Genomic DNA, 26,288 nt, shown 5'->3' with positions numbered 1-26,288 from the left:
CCGTTTTAGCTATTTATGATGCCTGCGTATTTTAATAATACATAATGCCTAAATTTCCGGTCTCTGATTATAATAAAGTCATTATAATATCATCTTACGACGTGTTTACTAATGTAAGCAGAGAAGGATAGGCAAAATAGTTTCTCCGTTTATAAGACGGTCATCTGTTATCAGTTACAATTAAAGCAATTTTCTTTCGCATTGTGCACGTTGTCTGTCTGTAGACTTATGCAGATGTCTTTTGCTCCACAGGGTCATCTGGGCGAGAGTCCATTCGAGGCGGGTTCTTGGGCCAAAGCTCACTTCGCCGCTCAAGCTTCTCCCTGGCAGCCTGCTCTTCGAGGAAGCCACGCTCGTGTCAATGTGAGTGAACACAAATTACAAAGGAATGAATCTCATTAGACAGGAGGTTTTCGCTGAAAGGCACATCAATTATATTGGTTCCCAATCATTGCAATGAAATTCGACTACTTCTCCAAAAACATTAAATGTTTCAATGGTTGAAGTATTGCCATACTGAATAGAAATAGGGCAGTCTTAAGATGAAAATAATAAGCACTCAAATTGAAAAGACACTGAATGTAGAAAACGAACACCCCCTGTAAACACGCAAATAGTATTCATACAGTATTTGTCACAGAATTTTAACAGGTATCTGGATCTTACTGCATACATAACATTAAAATTTGCACATGTCCTATATGATATGTTACAACCGACTTCACGTATGTCAAAGTTTTTCATAGACCCAAAATCAACTATTGTTACCAAAAATGTCGAACTCCTAAGGACGGGTGCACACAGAATCAGACGCGACGCGACATTTTGTCTCATGGTACTTGTCTCCCATTGATTTCTTATTATATGGTGCACACAGAATCAGACCGGCGCGACGGTCTCGAACGGACACGAGGAGACACGGAGAGACAACATCGAATGACTGCTTGAAGGTCGTCGCGAGGAGACTGTCTGATAGCTGCATGTGTTAGTATTGGCTATGGTTGGACGCTTTCATTATCTATATAATGTGTACTACACATTATTCATAATGGAGCTCGATGCGGATAAATTAGTTGTTTTAGTACCTGTAAAATCTTTGAAACAATATCATGACATTAATGTAGTTTCTAAAAATATGTGAGAAATTGTAAATGTAGTGAAAGCACCAGCTGAATGATAATAATATTGATAATAATAATTTGTAGTAGGCCTACTTCTCTGCTGTATACTATGGCTCAATATTGATTTAATATACTATTTTTCTTTATTGTGAGTCGTGAAGTAGTCATAAACATAGAAAATGACGTTTGTGCGAGATCGTGCGTATTTCCTTGTTTTCCGCACAGAACCAATACGCGGTAAGTGTGAAATACCATATTCAGTATTCCCAACGTAACACACATAAAATTTCCCTCTTCTTACCGCTTAAGCGCCACATTCATTTTACTGCTTTAGGCTTTTAACATATTATTTTTAGAGACGTTTAACATAGTAATAATTATAAATTGGAAACTTACCACTGCAATTTCACCTAAATTGCAATGTTAATTATTGTTTTTAAATATTTGCAAAAATTAAGTAAAGTCTACTACTCCACGAAACTTATTGCATTCCTGATACAAGTAACATTAAGGAAGCCGTGAAAAAATCAACGAGATTCCAGATGCCGATGTTAATACTGCAATATGTTATACAAATAATATTGTTAAAATATTAAAATGAAAAATAAATCATTACATAACCTTACCGTTTGTTTTAAGTTCGCATTTATAGACTGGGGGGGAAAAAAAGACAGACGTATATCACGGCCTGCTGGAGTATAGTAAACACAGAAAACATTTTACAGCAACAATGTTGAAGAAAGATATTTTGGTGTTCCGAAGTTGGCGTCATTAAACAGAAACCAACATGGAGATTTCATTGCAACTAATTAGAAATTCGTCTTTCAGGTATGTAATAAACGATCTTCGCACAAAATAATGTACGATACAAGAGCGGTATGTTTGTTTTCATGTTCTCGGAAATTAAAAAAGCTCAACTACGTTTCGCTTTTTCAATCTTTTCCTCGACCATGAAAACGTCAACATACCGCTCTTGTAACGTATATTACTATTGTGCACTATATGAGTAATATTTAATTTTAAGACTCTTTCAATTCTGTATATTTTTAGGCGTATTAGGCATCCTTAGGAGATAATAACCAAATACAATAGAATTTTTCATATAGACAGCCCTCTTTCATTGCCGTCATTTTCTAGCCTAGGCCAGTTTTCCATACCCACACAGCCAGCAAGTCAGTTGTCGCGAGGCGTTGTAAAGCAAAACGTCTCGTCTCGCCTCGCCTCGTCTAGTCTCGCAGCGTCGCGTCTGATTCTGTGTGCACCCGACCCAAGTGTTGACTTTGCTACAGTAAAACCTGTATATCACGGAATCCCACTGAAACAGAATTTTTCAGTTTTTGGCAAATTTCCGTTCTTCACAGGATTATAAGAAACTGTACACAGACGGACCCTCATTTGCATTGACAGTGCTGGAACTCTTGATGTAGAAGGCGACTGTAAATAATGAAGTGCATAATTGTCACATACTCCTAACATAAACGAATCAAAGATTAAATCCACGATCTGCTTTCGAACCTAAATAATACATGCAAATTAATTAGTAATTTGATTTCAGCACAACCCGCAGTACATTTGAAAGCTTATTTTTTAATTTTAGACACCTGTTAGGCCTACTTCGAATATATGCAAGTACATTTTATTTCTTCCACAAGTCGTTCAAATGCTTTGTGAGGAACTTATTGATGTGGTCGCCCGTCTGTCAACGTTCGTTCTGTACAAACAGCGCTATGTAGTTCAGTATCATGATCATCTTTTGTTCCTGTCGCCGTGGCATTTATTGATTTCATAAAAGAGAGTAAAGATTTTATTTCTCCTGTTTCATTGGCTAATGGCAATGTTATGTTATAAAAGTAAGATAATTGAATGTACATTTTCTACCATAGTTTTAACCTTTCAGTATTTTTCCGCCTTATGCAGATTTCGGTTTTTGCACATTCTGCTTTTGTAGATTCCATTTTATGCATATTCTGTTTTAAACAGATTGGATTCCAACAGATTCGAGTTTAAATATTTTCCGTCTTAAACAGTTTCCACAAAATGCTAGTTGCTTTATATAGCGTTCTGTCGGGAAATTAATGAGACTATGCAAGGGAAATTCTGTATGGACAGGTCTCCGTTACTTTCAGATTTTGTTACTAGCCGGTTTGACTGTGGTAATAATGTATGTATGTATCCAATGCCTACCCACTTCACTTTACGTGATTCGAGTTCCGCATATCGCGGATAGCTGGCAGGAAAGTTACAATATTTTTTTAATGAAAGTTGCTGCAGATTTTTATGCTTGAGAATTTGAGAGACTAACATGAGACTGATGATTGTAGAATTCGTGCATTGTAATTTTTCAAGGACGTATGGGTAATTGCATCATCATGTCACTTTTAAATTAGTAATGAAGGTTGCTTCCGTGTTATTTGAACATGTGCAAACATGAGCTGTCACCGCGAAATGCTTAAGGGATTAGGTACAGCTTACAGCAGAAATTTTTTTGGAAATATTGAACTTTTTGGTTTCTCCATTACTTTATTTTGTACAATAATGAAAATTGGTAGGTGTAAAACACTGTCCTGCTATATGAAAAAAATATTTCTACTATTTAAAAATATATATTTACATTTTTTTTTTCAAAATTCAGAACGGTGGCAGTTCACTGTACAGTGATGAAGCTTTTCCCTCATAACTCATAAACTTGTTAAATTTTTCACGTTCTCTCTCTTTTATTTTATTGCTGAAACTCTGTTACAATATTATGCTGTTTCAACTACATTCCTTAATAAATAATGTATATTTTTTATTTTGTGTTAGAAGAAAATAGACCTAATTCTGATCATTTTTAAAAATGGGTTTATTTTTATCAGACAATATATCAAAGGTAGAGAAGTGATTTTGCATAATATTTTAGATATGACATGATTAAACACACAAAATAATTTCATCACAGGATGTTTGATACTTTTTGAGCTATGAGGGAAACGCTTCATCACTGAACAGTGAATTTTGAATTTTGAAAAAAAAAATCCTTTTTTTTTTAAATCGTAAAAATATGTTTTATCATATAGCAGAAGGCCAATCTTTTACACATACTAATTTTCATTATTGTACAAGGTACAGTAATGGAGGAAAAAATGTTGAATATTTTCAAAATTTTATTCCTTTCAAGCTGTACCTAACCCCTTAAGAATAGAATAAAATACGTGTACATAATCCCACGTTTTTTTGTTTCTTATGGATTAGTTTCAGCAGTGTGTATGTAGCTTCGAATTTTCAATTATTTTCGCTGTAACGCTCTCTCAGTAAATCTTGCTAAAGTGAAATGTCCCTAACATACCTTTCTCGTATATTTGTCTTGTAGAAGTTTTCTTTGTTGCTTTTAGCATTGGTGACATATTACGTAAACTTCCAGATAGAAATTATCGAGAAAGGAAGTCGAAGAAAAGTATTATGTTGCTGCAAAAATCTATTTCAATATTTTCACAGAATAACAAGTTTTCAGCACGTCTAGTATGAAAAAAATTAAGATTTGGCATTTGTCTGTCTCCAAGTAAACATTATTTCTTAAAATATATTGGGAAGAATTTGTCCATAATCATTATCTACGAATCAATTCAATCCTAAAAGATACACATGAGATAACGTGGTTTTTAGTAGAAATCAATGTTTTTATATTTAAAAAGAAAGAAAAAAAAACAAAATGACAAATCATTGAGAAATGGCAGGCTATTCCTTGAAGACGGCTTCGTTCATGAAATCATATGATAAATGAAATGTGTAAACATTGTCTTCAAAACATTTTTTCTACAGTAATTGACAACTACTTATATAGGCTAATTCTGTTTCCGAAGGCAACAAACATATTTAAACTGAAGATTATTCAGGTAATAGTTCATCGCAGTTATGTAAATAGAGCAAAATGATATACTTTTCTATCAAAAACAATTTATCTATAGTAATGTCACGAGGTGTGAGATTTATCTGGAAAAACTCAGACCTCGAGTGATATTTATTAGGACTACTTCGTGAATTAAATAAAAATCTAAATAATATGGCCCTAAAATTCGCTCACAAAATATTAATAATTGTATTTAACTTATGAATACTTAACATATTCAGACATTGTGAAGTCGAAATAGATGAATAACGATTACTGCAATAAAGAAATCGAATATTATACAGTGATGCCAATTGAGAAAAGCGAAATACGGGTTTTAAAATGTTAATTATATGTACTGCACTTTTCTCTTGTTATTATAATAGAAATATGTTTTCATTATTTGCTGAAATCATAATTTAATTTAAACATTTTAAAGTATAATTACAAATAACCTGATTAATTTATTAATTAAATGAACAGTTGTTATGAAGGAGTGTTATTTTCTTTAGATACAATGAACATGAAATTAGAAGATGAAGATATAGATGTGGAAGTAAGATTTTGCACTTTATTTAGTACAATGGTTTCATGCTCATCGATTTACTTGGAAACAGTTGGCAACACTGACTAAACAAAAGAACGATCATGCGATAAATTTATAGTGATAAATCGAACTGCAGAAATTATCGCGATGTATGACTATGATTGTTTGGAATTCAAAATTTCATTACACTTCATTGGCTGAAAATGGAATGACGTCATGTAAACGAAATAGTCTCTATAATTACGTAAACTTAGTCGTTTTAAACATTTCCTCCGACAAACATGTTATGCTTAAATATACGTACACGAATTAATTTGTGAAATCTGCATGTTTATAACCGTTGAAAGAATATAGAAAACAAAAAATGTTGAAAAGCATTATTTTTCTGAAAAAACTTGCTCCTCTTTGTATGTAGTCTCAAATGTAAGTGTAATCAATATTTTATGTTCGCTTCTTCTTAGAAATAATTTAATAGCCAGACAGTACCTTGCGGGGACGGTGTATTCTAGTAAAGGATGACATTCCTTTCACATATGTAGTACCATAGCTTGTTCAATAGCTGGTGAAAATCCTTTACATATTTCACTTCCGTGGTTAGTTTTAATATTACTGCTGTTTACCTTAGAAGTCAATAATGTGAGTGAGGCGATTAATTAAACGGGTAATAATTTTAGTCATTTTACCAAGTTTTTAATACACATTTCCTGTAAATATAAAAACAATAATAAATAATTAAAATGTGGAAATAGCTATATCATACGAATTTACGTAAATCTAGGCGGTTAAGAAAGTAGAGAAAAACAGAAAGGTGTAGGCCTAATTTTTCTGTAGGTTTTTTACTTTTATTCAGATTAAATCGCAAATGTAGGCCTACTCCTACAAAATAAAGGTGGAAATGAGTGTAAGTGAATACAATGTGTGTGCAGATACAATGCGAAGCAACAGGCTAGTAAAAATTGTCAAGAAAAGTAGTTCTGTAGGGACGAGGCACCTAGGGTGATATCTAGAACATCGCAGGGAATGCCGCTCCTCCCCATCCGAGTCTCCGACTATCTGAACTGGGGTAGCGAGCTTACAGCAAGGACGAAGGGAATCAGATTTATGACGAGAAAGGAGCAGTGGTTTGCGATCTGGAGGATCCACCGAAATACCGAATAAAACTAATCTTTGAGAGACTGACGACGTCTAAACCCGGTCCTTTTGGCGAGAAACTGTCGGACTACGGACAGCGTTAACAAGCGAGAGGGCAACGCATCGTCCAGAGAGCTTACTTCCTTGTTTTGTAATGGCTGCTTAGTAGCCATTAGTTAGTTGAATGTGGATTTATCTCGCCAAATGGATTATCAACATTAAGGCCCGATTTTATAAATACAGTTAATCTAAAGATTATGTTAAACCTAAGTTAAACCTAACCATGAGTGCCGTATTACAGAGTCTCGGTTAAGTTAATCCGTAGTGGAATACGATTGGTATTACTGCTAGGAAGGAAAAGAAGAACATCGCAACTGTTTAATTATACTGTATTATTGGTTTAAAAGCCGATGCTCGTGGAGAATCTTCATTAAGAAACATCTTTGTTCTTCGATATCAGAGAGTATCATAAAAAACCTGAAGAGGACTAATACCGCGTACTTCAGTATGCTTCTCAGACTTAATCTCAAATAGTTTCTTAACGCTGGCTACCAACGTTATACTCCCAAACACAATGCAACCAAACTAAACCTTGCATGGCCATCCGCGACGTAACTCCAGAATCAACTAAGTAATGAAGTAATAATATTAGTGTGCGTATTTTACGTGTTGTCTAGACTATTTATGTATGAAACAATTCAGTCAAACAAAATTATTTTTACGAGTCTAGTAAAATTATGTAATATTATTAGTGTGTTTATAAATCAGGCCCCATGGTAAATCTTAACAGGAGACTCTCTGCCACACACAATACAATGCACAATAGGTTTGTAGTAGCTTTACGGACACCTCCGAAATCTTCCATCGTTTTCAGTATGCCTACTACCAGAGGAAAGATAGCTCAGCGCAACTAGTAACTGATGCAGAGATTCAACAGAATGTTTTCAAAAATAAAAAAGAATTCATTTAACTTTTCAAATAATTTTTAAATTCAAACCCTAAAACACACATTTTTGCACTTTCTCATTTTTCTGTTCCATGTTGTATCCGAGTTTCAAGTTTTCGAAACAAGGTTAGGACTATAAGCCTAATTCTGGAAGTTAGGACTGGCTGCTTCGATAACCTCAATTTGTTTTAAAATGTATGTTAATTTATGTATATTTCAAAGTGGTGCACTCTATTTCGAAAAATTCTTGGCCGCCGTGGTCGTTCAGTAATATTGATCACTAACATCTCCTCACTCATAAGTTCTTGGAAAACATCTGCAATATCTATGTCTATTGCGGGAACCGCCATCTTGCACTGTTGAGCTTTGAACTGCAGTTTAAACGGCAGAGAACTGCCGATCAAGTTCAACTCAAGTTAATTCAAGATTAACTGGTAGTTAAGGTTTATAATACGAAGCAGAACGAAAAAAAGTCAGTTTAAATCGGACGTAAGATTTAAACGGCGTTTATAATCCTCCCCATCCGAGTCTCCGACTATCTGAACTGGGGTAGCGAGCTTACAACAAGGACGAAATGAATCAGATTTATGACGAGAAAGGAGCAGTGGTTTGCGATCTGGAGGGTCCACCGAAATACCGAATAAAACATATCCTATAGTAATTTGGCCGAGACTAATCTTAGAGACTCTGACGAGGTCTAAACCCGGTCCTTTTGGCGAGAAACTGTCGGACTACGGACAGCGTTAACAAGCGAGAGGGCAACGCATCGTCCAGAGAGCTTACTTCCTTGTTTTGTAATGGCTGCTTAGTAGCCATTAGTTACTTGAAAGTGGATTTATCTCACCAAATGGATTATAAACATTAAGTGTCCCGAATACATTACTCAAACTCTAAATATAGGACGGCCAAGCGCATCGCGCCGACTGCAGAAACGATTCTGCGCCACGTCACTTCGCCGCTTTCCAAATTCAAATTATACCATTAAGAAACTATGATTCCTATTTTATTGCATTTGTTGTCATTTCTCGGATTGATATGTAGTTAAACACAGACTGGTAACCTTCCCAATAATTTCGTGTCTTTTACTAATTAGTTTCCCAGTGCAGCCTCTTATTTTGCTGTACAGTACACAAGGTGATTCTAAAGTCTTTACCTAGTTTCGGAGATCGATAGTACAGTAACTATGACATATAATATATAGCGGAAACGCGTACTGTATATCAGTGGATAAAGTATCTCTCCAGGTTTCGTACATACCTTACAGGTGTTCCATTATGCCCATCGTTGGCAGACATCAACCCTGTAGCCAAGCTCCCGCCACACACGTCCCAAAATCTGACTGTCAAAACTAGCCACCGCATGCGTGATTTTCTCTCGCAGCTGTGCTAAATCATGTGTCAAAGGAGGGCGAACACATGATTTTTACATAACCCCATAAGAAAAAAAAAATCACATGGGGTCAGATCAGGTGACCGTGGGGGCCACGAAAGAAGATGAGTCATCTCGAGAAGCACGCCCAATCCAACGATGTGGAATTTCAGAATCGAGGCAATGACGGACAGAATGATGAAAATGAGGTGAAGCCCCATCTTACTGACAAATGAAGTACTGGCTATTTGCCTGTAATTCTGGCATTAGTAACTGTTGAAGCATGTTCAGGTACACTGCACCGGCAAAAGTTTGCTCCGCAAAGAAAAATGGCCCAGTATTTCCGTGCCCCAAATGTGTACTTTATAACGGTTTATATATGCAGTCAGTCTCTTTAAACTTCTTGTACCATGCACTAATTGTTTTGACTCTAGGTGGTTTTTGCTGATATTTCGTACAAAATAGTCGTACCGTCACAAACGACTCACATTTAAAATCGTATTCACATTTCACTGCTTTTCAATATTTCCTGTTAATTTTTATCGGTGACAGAATATCGGTGTAATTCATGCATATTATGCTTACTTATCGATATAAAATATCGGTGTGACAAAATCACAGATAAAAGTCACATATATTTCATTGTCACAGCCACAGTTGTCACAGATACTTGAAAATATCGTTTAAGCTAATCTCTAGTTGTACTGATAATGTTGCGATATGAAATATTTAGCTAGCTACAACAACGTCCCAATGAAAACTGAAAGAAAAATAGCAGTTAAAAATAACGTTAGACCCGAACTCATTGTTGCCTTGTCAAATAAACATAAGCGATAATTAAAACGCTTAATGTTATACATTTTTTCACGCCAGCACTCATTGTTGCAAAGAGAATATGAACTGACTGAAAGGCAATAATATACATTCGGTGAAGTCACTTTCTTTGTAGCGGTTATAGAAATAAATTAAAATATACCTGTAGGCAATTTTTAATAATAAATTAATAAATAATAGATAAATAATCAAATAAAGACAAAAAAGCATTTATTTTGTAAATTAGGCATTTATATTTAAAAAGACAGAAAAGGGTAACATAAAACTGTGACGTTTCAATCACAGAGGTATAATTCGTACAGATTTAATTTCAAAATAAAGATAGATTTCACACATTTAAAACGGCATTCTACCAAAGTTCCGGTCTCTGATGATGATGATGATGATGATGATGATGATGATAATGATGATGATGATGATGATGATGATATCTAATGGATATGATGCTTACATTCAAGAAAATAAACTCAGAACAATATCGTCACTTTGCACTTCGCACTCAAGCAATGCTCAGTGACACTGAAAACTGTAGAATAACTATATGGAAAGCAAGAATAGTAGACTTACAGTGTCGCCAACATTATAACGTGGTTTCCTATTAGGGGTGTACATGCACCCCAAGCATAATTTAATTTATTTATGGGCACATTTTTTTAAAATTGGAGTGGTAGCAATTGGAAACAACGTAATATTTTTCTGACAAAATAATTAATACGTGTTGCTGAAATCACATGTGATGATATTATTGTTCAATAACTAAAGCTGGGATGTGATGACACCCCTCATAGGAATACGAAGGTTAAATTTTATAAATAGATGTTGACAATAAAAGTAGCCTGTTCACATAGTAAAGTAGAATTCCTGTCACTGAACTCTCAGCCCTTTCGCTAGAAACAAATTGGCAGGACGACACTGATTGCCTTCCACAGCCACAAAAATGTAAGATAGACAAAAAATGCAATAATGGTTAGATCTGCAGAAAAGCGGGGCAAGTGACGGGGCAACTGCGCTGAGGCCGCCAGATGAGTGGATGATGCTTGTTTATGCTGCGGGCACGCACAGCAGTGCTAACGATGATGTGTCAATAATGAGTGTGCGAGACTCGGGCCGGCACCTGGGGACTACGGTTGATATCTCGGCACGTTTGCGATTGCGTCGTGCATCGGATCGTGTCTCCAGTCTCTTTGCATGTGACTCCGAAAACCAGGGCTGCACAGCAGCTGCATTGTGAGAGACAATAATTTTACAGCCATTCATACATTTCAGAGTCGGTAAGATGATGGCGTAAGGATATAAGAGCAATGGTGTAATGGGAAATTACAGGGAAACGGAAGTACTGGGTTGAACAGATTGTAGAGAAACCACAACGCGGCGACCCGGCTCTAAGCCGAGCGACTCGTAGACTCCGATTGCAATATTGAAAATTCCACACAACACAAATTATTGTAAACTATTAATATAGAGAGTTAAAACATTATTTACTCACCAAAATAAGAAGGAAGACGTTAAATTTCCTCCTCCCCCATAGACGGAGAGAGAATAGTTTCTTTGGTGGGGGGGGGCAAAGCATAATCATAGACTCCCTATATAACGGGGCTATGGGGACATCATTTAATTTCTCCCCCCATTATAGATCGACCATGGTACAGTATATCGGAATATGATCATTTAATAATAGTACATTATGCAACGAGCCTATAATGGTAGTAATTAAGACGCGAGTATGTTTATGAAACGAGCGGAAGCGAGTTTCATAATTTTCAGACGAGCGTCTTAATTACCATTATAGGCAAGTTTCATACGACTTTTTATGCTCGACCATATTTCTAACTTGAAATTATTCAGAAGTATTCATGTTATGGTTATGTAAGTGAGGAGTGGAACTGACCTGAATTGTGAGATGTGCGCAGACGCGAAAGTATTGATTTTTTCCGAAACACGAATGTCATTGACCTTGATATAATCTACAGAATAACATGAAGATTAGGCTTGATATAACCTGGAAATTGATATGGAATTGATAAACGAGATGACAAATTGAATTTATTTGAATATTATTTAAAATTAACGCTAATTATTATAGTAACAGGACATAACCTTCTGCGACAGTATTGGATTTCCAGCCTCCGTGACTTTTCGCTTATTGTCTTTCGATTGCATATCCGAAAATAATTTATACCTGCGGTTTTATAATGGTACATTCAGTACAAAGGTGATTTTTCATTGGCTAAACAACTGAATTATAATGAATAGGTGTACTTTAATGAGGTGCATTAAAGGGCTACTACCAGGTGTATAATTACTACATTTCGGCATGGTCGAGCATAAAGATATTTTTCAAGGGCATGCATTGTATTCTTCACCTGACATAATTAGGAACATTAAATTCAGGCTTTTGAGATGGGCAGGGCATGTAGCACGTATGGGCGAATCCAGAAATGCATATAAAGTGTTAGTTGGGAGGCCGGAGGGAAAAAGACCTTTGGGGAGACCGAGACGTAGATGGGAAGATAATATTAAAATGGATTCGAGGGAGGTGGGATATGATGGTAGAGACTGGATTAATCTTGCTCAGGATAGGGAGCAACGGCGAGCTTATGTGAGAGCGGCAATGAACCTCCGGGTTCCTTAAAAGCCAGTAAGTACTTTGGGGGGCATATTTCTTACAGTTTTACATCTATATCCGCGATGTTTCAGACAGAGTTGTATAGGGTTTGAACTGTAGGTCTGCTACAAATTATAATAGGGCATAACTTAAAACAATCTCCCTGTTTTTTCTCTCGTACAGAAACACGTGCATACATCAATAACATTACGTAACAGTGTTAACAGAAACTTTTTTAAGTGAAGCTTACCTTACTGAAGATATATGAAATGTAAACTCTATTTTATTTAATCTCGTCTTCAAATTTACACATTATACCTGGATCACTTTTCTTTTTTCTGCATTGTTGTGCAGTATGTTATTCATATTTCTCCAAGTGATGGCCTGAACATCTGCAGACTTCTAACACATGAGCACAGGCTGTTACAAAAGAAAAATTACAGTGTTTCCTTTCCTCAAATGAGGTAGTCTATAGAAATTCTTATACTGTACATTCAGAAATTTTGACCTGAAGACATTAATTCGTCAATTTAAGCACAGAAACTTAATCATAAACAAAAGCAAAAAAGGTCTTTTGAATTCAGTATTTTCTAACGTTAATAGAAAAAAAAAAAAGAGTTTAGACAAGTTTGGGGGGGGGGCAGTGCCCCCATGCTTCTCCCCCACAACTCCGCCTATATACTCCCCTAAAATATTTGTGGCACCTGTATAAGGAGTGACACATCGCTCGCTGTATTTCTGTTGAGAAATGATTTTTTGGATGATATTTAGTAATTCCTACAATGTATGTGGATAATTTTTGTAGCCTACACGTTGATTTTCCCAGAGTTAAGAATCACAGGCGGTTGACGTCTGGTGATCATGGGGGACACACATTTTACCAATATTTCACACTCTCACTGATATTATTGTGTCAACACGAAATTACTAGTTTAGAGAAAGTGACTTCTAATTTTCAAATTATGAATGAAAAACGTTTCAGGTTAAATCCTACCTCTTACATATTTATTTAATATATAAGGTATTGCAGATGGCTAAATGTATTTTATTTATCATTTGAAAATTAGAAGTTACTTTTCTCTAAACTAGCAATTTTGTGTTTATGCTAATGCACTGAGAGTGTGAATTCTATCCTCGAAAATTGTATGAAGCTCGTCGATATAATAGTCCACTGCAGGCCTATGGGGTGTCGCAGAATTCTGTTATAGGGGGAGCATGCTTTTTGCCTTTTCCTTGACTTTTCTCTCTGGGAATTAATATATAACAAATAATGCACATATCATGAAAGAACTAGCAATTATCATCCGAGAAAACATACCCTATTTCGCAACGAATGGGAATTAAAGCAAATGTTTTGTCTTTTTTTGAGTAATGCGATGAATATTTGGAACAAAACTGTTTTAGCAACATCTCAGGTTATTTAGCGTCTGAATGAAATGAAGATGATAATGCCGGTGAAATGAGTCTGGGGTCCAGCACCGAAAGTTACCCCTACATATCTTGTCTTACAGGCAAACATTCTGATGTGGGCAGATAAAAAAGTTAAAAGTTTTCCTCCATCATGTTAATAATGTCAGAAGTGCTTATACAAAATTTGGCCACTCGACCGCAATTACGAGGCCGTCCAGAAAGTGAGTTTCCCTTGGGCTCTTTACAGAAAAAACCACAATTGCATGGAAAGATTTATTGAAACAGATACAGCAATTGTTGCGATATTTGTAAACATATTCCCTACTGGAATTGAGACATTTGTCATACAATGGGATAAATAAGTTTTGTATCCTTGTGTCGAAGTCAGCCGTCTGGGGACTCAACCAGCGTTTCACAGCCGTCTGCACCTCTCTGTCGATTCCATGATATGACAGATGTCTCAATTCCAGTGGGGATTATGTTGTAAAATATGTGAGCAATTGCTGTGTCTGTTCCAATAAATGTTTTCAATGACATTGTGTTTCCTTTCTGTTAACGGCCCCTGGGACCTTATTTTTATGGCCCTCGTAATTGCGGTCGAGTAGCCAAAATTTTTATAAGCACTTCTTTTGACATTATTAATATCGTGAAAGAAAAAAATTAACTTTTTTATTTGCCCCCATCAGAATGTTTGCTTGTTAGCTCAAAACTATTTTTCCGAGGTGTGCTGTGTGTGTGCGTGCGTGTGTACATTGCAAGTGGGCAAACCCTGGTGTCAGTGGTAATTTAATTACACACAATAAAAATAATACAAAATACAATTAATAAACAATATTACAAAATGCACAATAATTACAATTAGTAATAATACATGAAATAACGTAATCAATAAGTGAACCTAATTTTCCATTACAACCTACATACTTATAGGCCCTACATAAGTTTCACATTGGTACTGATAATCTTTGACTTCACTTTCATCTCAATCACTGCACTGGCATTATGACACATGTCATTGACACTATATAACACATTTCACTGACACTATAGAACACATTTCATTGACACTATAAATTATCACTGATCTAAACTATCCACTGCCACTGTAAACCGCAACATCACTGACTCACCACGCATCACTGATATAACAGTTCAAATAAAACAAAGAGTTACACTTTTATTGTTCCATAGAATCATACTTATAAACAGAACTACATTGAACTAAACATTTCTAGTCTAAGAACCTCTTACAAGATATTTTAAACTAACTTACAATTCAAACCAAGGGAATAACTCGTCAGGCTAAGTAAATACATGTCACCTTAAGTAATGTGACGTATCTTTAAGTTCACATTTTATACACAACTTTTTAAGTTAAGTTATTTTTGAATCTCCTTAAGGAAGGACAGCCCTTAAAGACCGCTGCAGCTAGGTCATTCCAATAATTTAAATTTCGATTTAAAAAAGATAATTTACCTATATCCGTTTTCTGTTTCCTTCATTTGATTTTAAAATCAAGATCGTTCCTATCATAGTACGTTGCCTTCTCTAACCGAGCCGTTATGTCTACCCTTTTTTGACCTAGATGTACTCTATAGTCCACACCTGTGGAGTAACGGTTAGCGTGTCTGGCCGCGAAACCAGGTGGCCCGGATTCGATTCGCAGTCGGGGCAAGTTACTTGGTTGAGGATTTTTCCGGGGTTTTCCCTCAACCCAATATGAGCAAATGCTGTGTAACTATCGGTGCTGGGCCCTGGACTCATTTTACCGGCAGTATCATCTTCATCTCATTCATACGCTAAATAACCTAAGATGTTGATAAAGAGTCGTAAAATAACCTAACTAGGCACTTGGTCATTAATTGATTTCTTGTAAATAGTTTCCTTAATCTATCACAAAACATTTCAATATCCGATAATTTCATCACTATACAATTTTGTTATTCTAAGTTTAATTTGTAATTCAGTAAATATAAAATATTCTTTGTTTTTGTATGATAAATTATCTAGCTTTCATTAGTCAGGTAATCTTTTCGTACTTTAATTTTTATTGTAATTTTATTTGTAATTGTAACTGTAAATGTAATACTAATTGTAAATTTATTCTTCATATTATAATTGGAATCTCCTGGTAGAGGAGCAGAGAAGGCCTGACGGGCTTATCTCTACCAGGTTAAATAAATAAATACTAAATAAATAATTTTTCCCATTTAAGTTATTTTATGGTATCATTCCTGTCTCCTCTTTAACTTTAAGAAATTTAGATAGCCGTATAGTGGATTCTTTCTAAGGAATTTATCTGATATATTCTATAGGGATCCCAACATGTAATTCCGTATTCCGTTAACGGTCGCACTAACGTTAGTGCGCTTCAGTACGTTGGATAGCGTTGAACTTTGGTCGGCCCTGAGTTTTGATACAGCTAAACGTTATAGGAAGGGAACACCTGCTCCATGTTGCCGACATCACAATTACACATAAGCTTAAATTGTAAACAATGATAAATTAGGAGCCCACTCTTAGCGCTTAGCTACGCAATAATATTGCTGACAAGGGCAAAGTCCTGCCGTGGCCATCTGTGTTATTTTTGCAAACGCGCGCTGTCAAGCTCGCGTCCAAGTCTTGGGAAGCACAGCTATGAACTAAACAAACCAAACGAACCCTCGCTGCGCTCCTGTGTAACATTTCCAAGTACGCTTTCCATGCCTGAATTAACAATAGCGATCCGCCCACTGTGGTCAAAATGACCACGGCGGCAGGGACAGAGATGCTCCTTGTCAATAGCGAAGTGAGAGAAAATGCAGAGGGCAGTAGCTTTACTTCTTCGTTGGGACAAAGTTGTAGTGAATTTTGAGTGACTTCACGGTTCATACATAAGTGAGAGCCACGGTAATGTAATTCCTTGCCTCTTGAATTTGATTACCGAAATTGTACCCTTTTCCCTGTTGGGTCACGACGCCTATTACAGTCTTGTATTTTCCTTCCATGTCTTTCGAATTCTGCCAAGAAATCTCTTTCCAGTAGATCGGTAATCCGGTAGCCACTGGGGGCCTCAACATGACGAGAATAGTAATAATTAGAGAGCGCAATTTTAAGCCCTTAAAAGTTGCATTTTAGGCGCCTACATTAGGCTCTTAAACTCCTTTATTTAGAATTAATATTTGAGGAGAAAAATTCGCTCCGGCGCCGGGGATCGAATCCGGGTCCTTGGTTCTACGTACCAAGCGCTCTGACCACTGAGCTACGTCGAATTCAATCCACAGCACCGGACAGAAATAACAAATTAATAAATCTATAATATTCTCATAGCTGCAGTGCGTATATTTGTACAGATTACTGTGCACGTAACTGTGGAATCCCGGCCGAACAAGCACTCAGCTGAGTGCTCTCCTAGTATAATGGCAGTTGACATTGGACATATATGTCAACATATATGCCTAACTGCGAGTCAGGACACAAAGGGAAACATTGAAGGAGGAGGGTTCGGTCCGGTGCCGTGGATTGAATTCGGCGTAGCTCAGTGGTCAGAGCGCTTGGTACGTAGAACCAAGGACCCGGATTCGATCCCCGACGCCGGAGCGAATTTTTCTCCTCAAATATTAATTGTCAATATTACAGATATTATTCTGTATGACAGATTAATATATCTATAATATTCTCATAGCTGCAGTGCATATATTTGTACAGATTACTGTGTACGTAACTGCGTAATCCCGGCCAAACAAGTCACTCAGCTGAGTGCGCTCCTAGTATAATGGCAGTTTACAGTGGACATATATGTCATCATATATGCCTAACAGGGAGTCAGGCCACAAAGGGAAACATTGAAGAAGGAGGGTTCGATCCGGTGCTGTGGACTGAATTCGGCGTAGCTCAGTGGCCAGAGCGCTTGGTACGTAGAACCAAGAAACCGGGTTCGATCCCCGGCGCCGGAGCGAATTTGTCTCCTCAAATATTTATTGTCAATATTATAGATATTATTCTGTATGACAAATTAATAAATATATAATATCCTTTATTTAGGCTCTATAAAATAAAAATAGTTTTTTTGTTAAAGAATGTCACTAATATAAGATTCAACATTTATTTAACGCAAAATTCTAGTATTACAAGAAACTTCCACACATTTCACATTTTACAAGGGTACACATGCATACACAACATGAAGACATTCTGTCTTTAAGTTAGTGTTTTTCATTCACTAAACACATTTCCATAGTTTGCTTCAGAGTAGATGATCAGCATCTATTGTGGCTATTTTGTCGCTCACTGCTGTACTCACAAATGGTGAGAAAAAAGAAAGGAGTTGTTATCTGTCTTGGAGTGTAAGAGAACGCTTATTCGGGTACAACCCAGCGAGTTTGTGTTAAATTGCTGACAGACAGAGGAAGATATAATAATAATAATAGTAATAATAATAATAATATTTATTTTAGTAGGTTATTTTACGACGCTTTGTCAACATCTTAGGTTATTTAGCGTCTGAATGAAATGAAGTTAATAATGCCAGTGAAATGAGTCCGGGGTCCAGCACCGAGAGTTACCCAGCATTTGCTCATACTGGGTTGGGGGGAAAACCCCGGAAAAAACCTCAACCATGTAACTTGCCCCGACCGGGAATCGAACCCGGGCCACCTGGTTTCGCGGCCAGACACGCTAACCGTTACTCCACAGGTATATGGACTAATAACAATAATAATGATGGTGATGATAATAATAATAATAATAATTTATCCCGCGGGAGATCTTTTAAGTGCCAGTAAATCTACTGACATGAGCCTGTCGCATTTAAGCACACTAAAATGCCATTGACCTGGACCAGGATCGAACTCGCAACCTCGAGCACAGAAGGCCAGCGCTATACCGACTACGCTACTCAGGCCGACTGAAAGTTGGCATTTTAGGATTTAAAGATTGTAAGAATGAGAAGGGGTGGCCTGGAGGTATTTCTCTATTGTGTCTTTCACAGCTAGGAAGGAGTTGTTATCTGTCTTGGAATGTAAACGGTACGAGAGTTACGAAAAGATAATAAACTTTAGTAAATTCTTCTAGCAACAGTGCATATTTCTGTGCAGATTACTGTGCACATTACTGTGGAATCCTGGCCACTAAGTCACTCAACTGAGTGCGCTCCTTGCATAATGGCATTTGACTTAATAAAATGTCAACATATATGCCAAACTTGGGGTCAAACAGACCACAAATGGAAAAACACTGGAGAACGGGAGTTCGATCCGGTGCTGTGGATTGGACTTCGGCGTAGCTCAATGGTGAGAGCGCTTGGTATGTAGAACCAAGGCCCCGGGTTCGATCCTCGGTGCCGGAGCGATTTTTTCTCCTCTAATATTAATATTAATCCCCCATTTATGTTAACTTATTGTATTTTCAATCACAATAGAATACAACTTAGGTCAAGCCCGTCAATAAAAAAGTCCGCGCATTTTACGCACCCTAATCTTTTAGTGGGCAAAAAGAGTGAAAAAAGTACAGAAATTACGCGAAAAAATATGGTAACTTATATGGAGTTAGGAGCCCCTGTTAGGAATCGCACTGGCATTGTAGCTACAGTGAGTTTATAATAACGAATAACTGTTTCTTGTCCACACTTGAATATTTCAGTATTTATTTCGTACACAGAAATGGTCTCTATTAGTAAGTGTAATCGTCTGCGGGCTAGTTAATTCTGCGTTCTTTATTCGTTAGGCGTGGCGTCAGACCGCAGCCCACTCTTCGAATTGCAAGACTCGGTCGGCGTCGAGCGTCGTGACGCATATTGTCTCCCCTTGTCATGGGGGCCGACCGCCGTCTCCACGTGTAGTTGATTTTTAATTTAAATCAGTTTTACTCTTTCCGACCGCATTGTCTAGTATTCTGTAACGCCATATACATTTTTTAAAAGATGACGCGATTTCAGCGTTCGCTCGAGTCCGTGTGAGAAAGTGACGCCATTGGCCACAGAAACAAAACTTTGTTAACGTGCCTAGAGATAGACATGAGTGAAAGCAAATTCGAGGATCGCAGGGAGTTCACTGAAATTGTCAAAATTACTTTCTGGTTCTTCCAATTTTATTCTTGTCACTGGCTAGAGTAGTTTTCTTTTTAAAACCTACAAGTCCTGCAGACACCTTTCTCTAATGACGTAGTAAAAATTGAACGTTTGTAATAACACTGAGCAACAAATGTTTACTTTTTGTCTTGCTCCCAAATAAAATAGGTGAATATTACTAAAACGTGTGCCCTAAATCTGAATTTAAAATCCAAATTGCCCCATCACTACCATTTTCCGGGGAAAATAAATTGAAATTTTTATGACAAAACTTCCTCATTTTTAATTTTTCACTGCAACTGATAAAATTACAACACACTAGGGATTCAAAATTCCTTATAATACTCGAAAAATGTATACTGGATATAAAAATGTTACATACTTTAAAACAACTATACAAATATTTCATTCGTATAATGAGAAAAATCTCGGAATTTCAACTTACATTTAAAATAATTTTCTAGATAATTTCTGTTTATAACTGGACCCGGGACTGTATTTTACAAGGAACCAACAATAGACTGCAAGCATGCTAGATGATGATCTTCCTTTATATCGCCTTTCCATTTCTATACCCGGGCCAAGTCGATGGCATTTAAATGTGCTTAAATGCGACAGGCTCATGTCAGTAGATTTACTGGTATGTAAAAGAACTCCTGCGGGACAAAATTCCGGCACATCCGGCGACGCTGATATAACCTCTGCAGTTGCGAGCGTCGTTAAATAAAACATAACATCCATTTCTATATTTCTTGATGAAATCTTTCCCCATGTTCGTTAAAAAGCTTAAACTTAATATTGAAAGTTAATCGCACAAATTCTCTGCAATAGTTGTAAAATAATAAAGGAACCGTAAAGCATTATTTAAAATGTATAAAATACTCTTAACTCACCTTTATATTCTCTCTATTCTTTTATTGTAACACAAAGAATACACACACCAGCTAGCATCAATGGCACTCAACGTGTACAGGAAGTTCTCTTCCTGACCAGTATATGGTAGCACTTGCTTGAACTGGTTTGCCCTTGAATATGGAGACGGGGTTTGAAATTGACCCGATTTAATCTCTGACCCGATTTAGACTGAGTTACCCTGAGTTACCCTATATTTGGAAAATTTTAATTCAAATCGAAATCAGTAAGACTTACATCTGGAAGCTGAATTACAATAGGTGTAACAAGCTGCTTAAAAAATACGATTTAGATAAAGGCGGCCATTCCCATCTACTTAATTTAATGTTTATGTTGTAATGTCGTTCACAGTAAGTTAGAACATAGTTACCGTTTTGCAGTATGTACAATATGATCAATTAAATACGACGACGAAGCGATTCTATCAGCAATAGAAAAGTAATTACAATGTAGCGTGATATCTGAAGGCTGTAATGATATGACGAGGAAAGACACAAGATTACCGTTGATAGGAAAATAATAGAGGTAGAAATAAAAATAGAAGAGCACATAACTGACAAAATAAAATATTTAAGTACTAGTACGTACATGATAATATATTATATATTTCATGCCAACAATTACAGCCATTTAGTTTGGACTTCATAATAACTTACTGGTTACGTGTATAGGGTTTCAAATAAGCGGAAGATGAGAACAAATATAATTATACATAATGGAAGTGAAATAATCCTACATATTTTGGAGCAAATAGCTCATGTTGTATATAACGAAAAAGTGTAAACCATGTCGGTGGGAAGTTCATAGTTTTCTCAGAAAAAAATCCCCCCCCAAATGTTTAACATCCTTTTATTCAGTATATGTTGTGATTAGGAGCGTCATTTTTGTTCATATCGATGGAAAATATAATAATCATTCATCCCTCCGTTGAGGTTTTCTTCCGGGGTTTTCCCTCAACCCAATATGAGCAAATGCTGGGTAACTTTCGGTGTTGGACCCCGGACTCATTTCACCGGCATTATCACCTTGAACTCATTCAGACGCTAAATAACCTAAGATGCTGATAAAGCGTCGTGCAATAACTTACTAAAAAAATTCATCCCTCCGGCGTATTTCAATAGCGTAGATAATAGTAGTAGTAGTAGTAGTAGTAGTAGTAGTAGTAGTAGTAATAATAATAATAATAATAATAATAATAATAATAATAATAATAATAATAATGGCGTTATTTAACCTGGCAGATTTAAGGCCGTAAGGCCTTCTCTTACACTCAACCAGGATTAAAACTTGCTTACATAGTTGAACATAAAACTGGATCGGAATTAAGTAATTACATACTGATACAATTTAGGTACATAATGAGATCAAAAGAGGTAGTTACATAAAATTTACCTCATAAAATAAAAATAAACATAGTGGAATACATATTAATGTAGTTAGAATCAAATACGAATCACATAAAAACAGAAGCCGATAATTCAATAAAAAAATGTACACAGTAAAAATAAAAATAAACACATTAGTATACATATTAGTATTAGATTACATAATTAAACCAGAAACCGACAATTGAATAAAATGTACACAATGGTGTACATGGTAGATGGTGTAGATAGTTTTCGTATAAATTTAATTTATAAATCACTTAATTTGAAGCGCTGAACAACGCGACAAGTAGATGATTGGAGCGACATCCAGTATGCTGGGATGCAATGATCTCGCGAAGTAAACACTGCTAGTGTCTACAACGTTGCAACATTACAACATTCGTTTTCTCGAAATATTACAAAAACTATTGGTCGTATGAAAAAATGGTATTTGGCAAAACGTTCCCAGATGACATGATGAAGGTTTGTAAAAGATTACCTTCCACTCTGTATATAAATATTGTTGACGGCAAAACGGTGACAGCGATTGTGACAGTGATAATGATTGTGATCTTGATATTCATATTTAGAGAGATCTATCAACAGAGAAATTGCTGGAGAAATACGACAGCAGAAGGCTTTGTTATACGTGAGCATTCCACAGTACGCTTATTCCTCAAGGTTCCCTCAATGCTTAACACCCTATCGTGGAAACAGTTTCTTTAACCTCGAGGAGATCTCCGACTTGTCCCCCAGGTCGAAATTGTAAAATGAAATTATCTTGTTTTTTTACAAGAAACTTAAGAACTTGTTAGAAAAGTCCTCGGGAAGACAGAAACTAGTGGTGGTCCATTTAACAGTACTTGTGCTGATTGCTTTTTATTGAATTTACATTCTACGAGCCGCACAGAATAATTAGACAAGTCTCTGTTGGCCTGATTCGATCAACTCTTCGCCTTGGAGTAAGGGCGGGAGCGTTCCACATCTTTGCGAACATAGATACGCAGAACCCGGTCCTGGAGCAAGAAGCTATTGAAGCATTCTCCGGAAAAAGGACCCATAGTCAAAAAGTGTGTTTCGACGTATTGAGTTGAGTGGAAGAGAAGGCCTTATGGCCTTAACTCTGCCAGCGAAAATAAAACATTATTATTATTATTATTATTATTATTATTATTATTATTATTATTATTATTACATTTGAAGTTCTTATTACATTCTCAAAAGAACTATAAACCAATTGTGCTTACAATAATAGTCTCTCTTGCTGAAAACACTCTTTGTTATACATATCCATGATTACTAGGTCTACACGAGTCTCTTAATTTGTTAATTCAAAATATAATTGTGTGGATATAGCCTATTATAGGCCCTTTCTAGATACAGCGAAGAATACCAACTCTTTCAATGAATTTTCATTTTGATTAGCCATCATACTATATAATTGTGATATGATTATTTGAATGTTAATTACAGTTCAGAAATACAGTACAGTTAACACAATAATAATTAGACCTACAAAATTTTTATATTCCTCGGAATAATATTGATTGAGAGATATATTTTGTAAAGCAACATTAGAAAAATCCACAAACTATTGGTGAAAATACGGGAATTTTACTTGAAGCAAGTAAAGAGATAGGTTTGGAAGTAAAACCTGAAAAGAAAAAGTATATGATTATGTCTCGTGACCAGAACATAGTACGAAATGGAAATATAAAAATTGGAAATTTATCCTTTGAAAAGGTGGAAAAGGTCAAATATTTTGGAGCAACAGTAACAAATATAAATGACACTCGGGAGGAAATGAATAAATATGGAAAATGCCTGTTATTATTCCGTTGAGGAACTTTTGTCATCCAGTCTGCTGTCAAAAAATCTTTAAGTTAGAATTTATAAAACAGTTATATTACCGGTTATGTATGGTTGTGAAACTTGGACTCTCATTTTAAGAGGGGAACAGAGATTAAGGGTGTTTGAGAATAAGGTTCTTAGGAAAATATTTGGGGCTAAGAGGGATGAAGTTACAGGAGAATGGAGAAAATTACACAACGTAGAATTGCACGCATTGTGTTCTTCACCTGACGATTAGAAACATTAAATCCAGACGTTTGAGATGGGTAGGACAGCACTAAAAGTCATCTCAAAGTGGTAACTACAGGTTTGTCCCCATCCATGTTCACAATATCGTTTGATGGTCGGTTACCCATGCGACCCAGGCTTGTGCTACTCTCATGACTTGTCTCGTAACTCGCCTCCTCAAACACATTACTCTGGAACTCCGCAAGTTACTCGTGTACGAGTACAAGTAGTGTGGACGAGTCTTTGCAGTAGGTCGATAATGAAAACTCTGCTGTCGCTGAGTGGGTAAGACCTAACCTGTCACTCAGGCGGTGCGGGTTCGAGTCTCGGTCACGTCTGGGATTTTCCATTGAAACATTCATAGTGCCAAATGGCGGAGAAGGTTGGGTTTTTTCCGTAGTTCTCCCGTTTCACCATATTAGACACGTAGAACATCTCTCCGTTCAGTCATCATTTCATAGCATTCCTCTAACGCCGGCTGGCGACGCACGGAGGGGGCCGGCCTAGGGACGAATGGGGTTGCCTGCTCGAAACCTGTGTACGCAGCGAACCTTGTTGTAGTCAGACGGTGTGGGCGGTATGGCATAGTTGCGCCCAGCGGTCAATTGGGAGGCATAGGCATGGCATAGTTGCGTCCCGAAGAAATCAGGTAGCGGAATGGACATGGCATAGTTGCGTCCCGATGGACATAGTGCACACGAAAGTGATTGTTATAAAATAAATTACTTAAAAATATTATAGTGGTAGCTGCACTGAAGTCAAGTAGTATATGATCACTTTTGCTATTTAAAATAACACTTTTTTTATCGATCAAACACAATAATTGGACTGCATTTTTTGTTTGTACACCGATATATTAACCCTACGGTACAGGATTTCGCAAATCAAAACTTAGAACCATTGTGAATTATTACCTCTTTACCCTTTTCACTAAACTTAACATTCATTCTAAATTAATCTCACTATACGTCACAGACGGTGTGGAAATCACTAATAAAATGTCAAGATTGCTAAGGTCCCATATTCCAACGACTCACTCATTTGAATATGTCAGTTAATAAAGTACTGCCATCTTCATGATGTTCATTTTAACGGTAGGCTATCGATAATCACTGCATACACGCTCTTGCCATGAAACAATACTAACAATACCATCTCATCGCACCTCCTCATACTCATCCTCTTTCACAATAGCCCTGCCAAGACTCTGGAATTCGTTACCTGCTAGCATCAGGGACTGTCGAAATAAAATTTAATTCAAACGCAAACTTACTAGGCACTTGGTCAGTAATTGAGACTCGTTCAGACATGGTTTCTTGTAAATAGTTCTCTTAATCTATCACAAAATATTTCAATATCCGGTAATTTCATCACTATAGAATTTTGCTATTCTAGATATAATTTGTAATTCAGTAAATACAAAAATATTCTTCGTTCTTAACTTCTATGATAAAATGTCTAGCTTTCATTAATCAGGTAATCTAGTCGTACTTTTAATTTTTATTGTAATTGTAAATTTAATATTAATTATAATTTTATTCTTCATATTATAGTTGTAATCCCCTGGTAGAGGGCCAGAGAAGGCCTGACGGCCTTATCTCTACCAGGTTAAATAAATAAATAGTCTACTAAGTACTAAAATACTAATCAGTAGAACAACAGTTAATAAAGTACTGCCAACTTCATGGTGTTCATTTTAACGGTATCGATAATGCATATTAAATCGAATAAGAAATCAATAAGATTGATTACGAGTCTCGAGTTTCCGTGATGTCTTTTACTCTACCTATTTCATCGGGGCGCAACTATGCCATGCACCTTTTCTCTACCTGATGGGGCCGGGGCGCAACTATGCCCACAAAACAGGGACCCTTTTTTATCTGCTGCATCTTACCTGAACTTGGGGCGCAACCATGCCCTGCCCGGTGTGAGTTTGGGAATGCGCCTAACTTGAGAGTTAGCGCAATGGATCTTAAAATGTCGCAATGCTGGGTCGTAGTGTACCTCTCCAAAAATTCAATTCAAGTCGACGGAACCTGCAATTAGTTAAAAAATGT

The 26,288-nt window shown here is 36.5% G+C and overlaps 1 protein-coding gene across 8 annotated transcripts in view; it reads left to right on the top strand.

Moving 5' to 3' along the window:
* The window catches only part of FoxP (forkhead box P), a 965,968-nt gene that overhangs the window by 327,686 nt on the left and 611,994 nt on the right, over positions 1 to 26,288 (top strand). For all 8 annotated transcript variants that reach the window (XM_069838171.1, XM_069838170.1, XM_069838166.1 and 5 more), the window contains exon 2: positions 253 to 363. The gene's annotated coding sequence lies outside the window, so the exon portion shown is untranslated. The remainder of the gene's footprint in view (positions 1 to 252; positions 364 to 26,288) is intronic.

This window comes from Periplaneta americana, chromosome 10, assembly GCF_040183065.1.
Source record: "Periplaneta americana isolate PAMFEO1 chromosome 10, P.americana_PAMFEO1_priV1, whole genome shotgun sequence".
Classification (NCBI taxonomy): Eukaryota; Metazoa; Arthropoda; class Insecta; order Blattodea; family Blattidae; genus Periplaneta; species Periplaneta americana.
The sequence above is the reverse complement of the archived record's forward strand: the minus strand, read 5'-3'. Positions and strand labels throughout refer to the sequence as shown.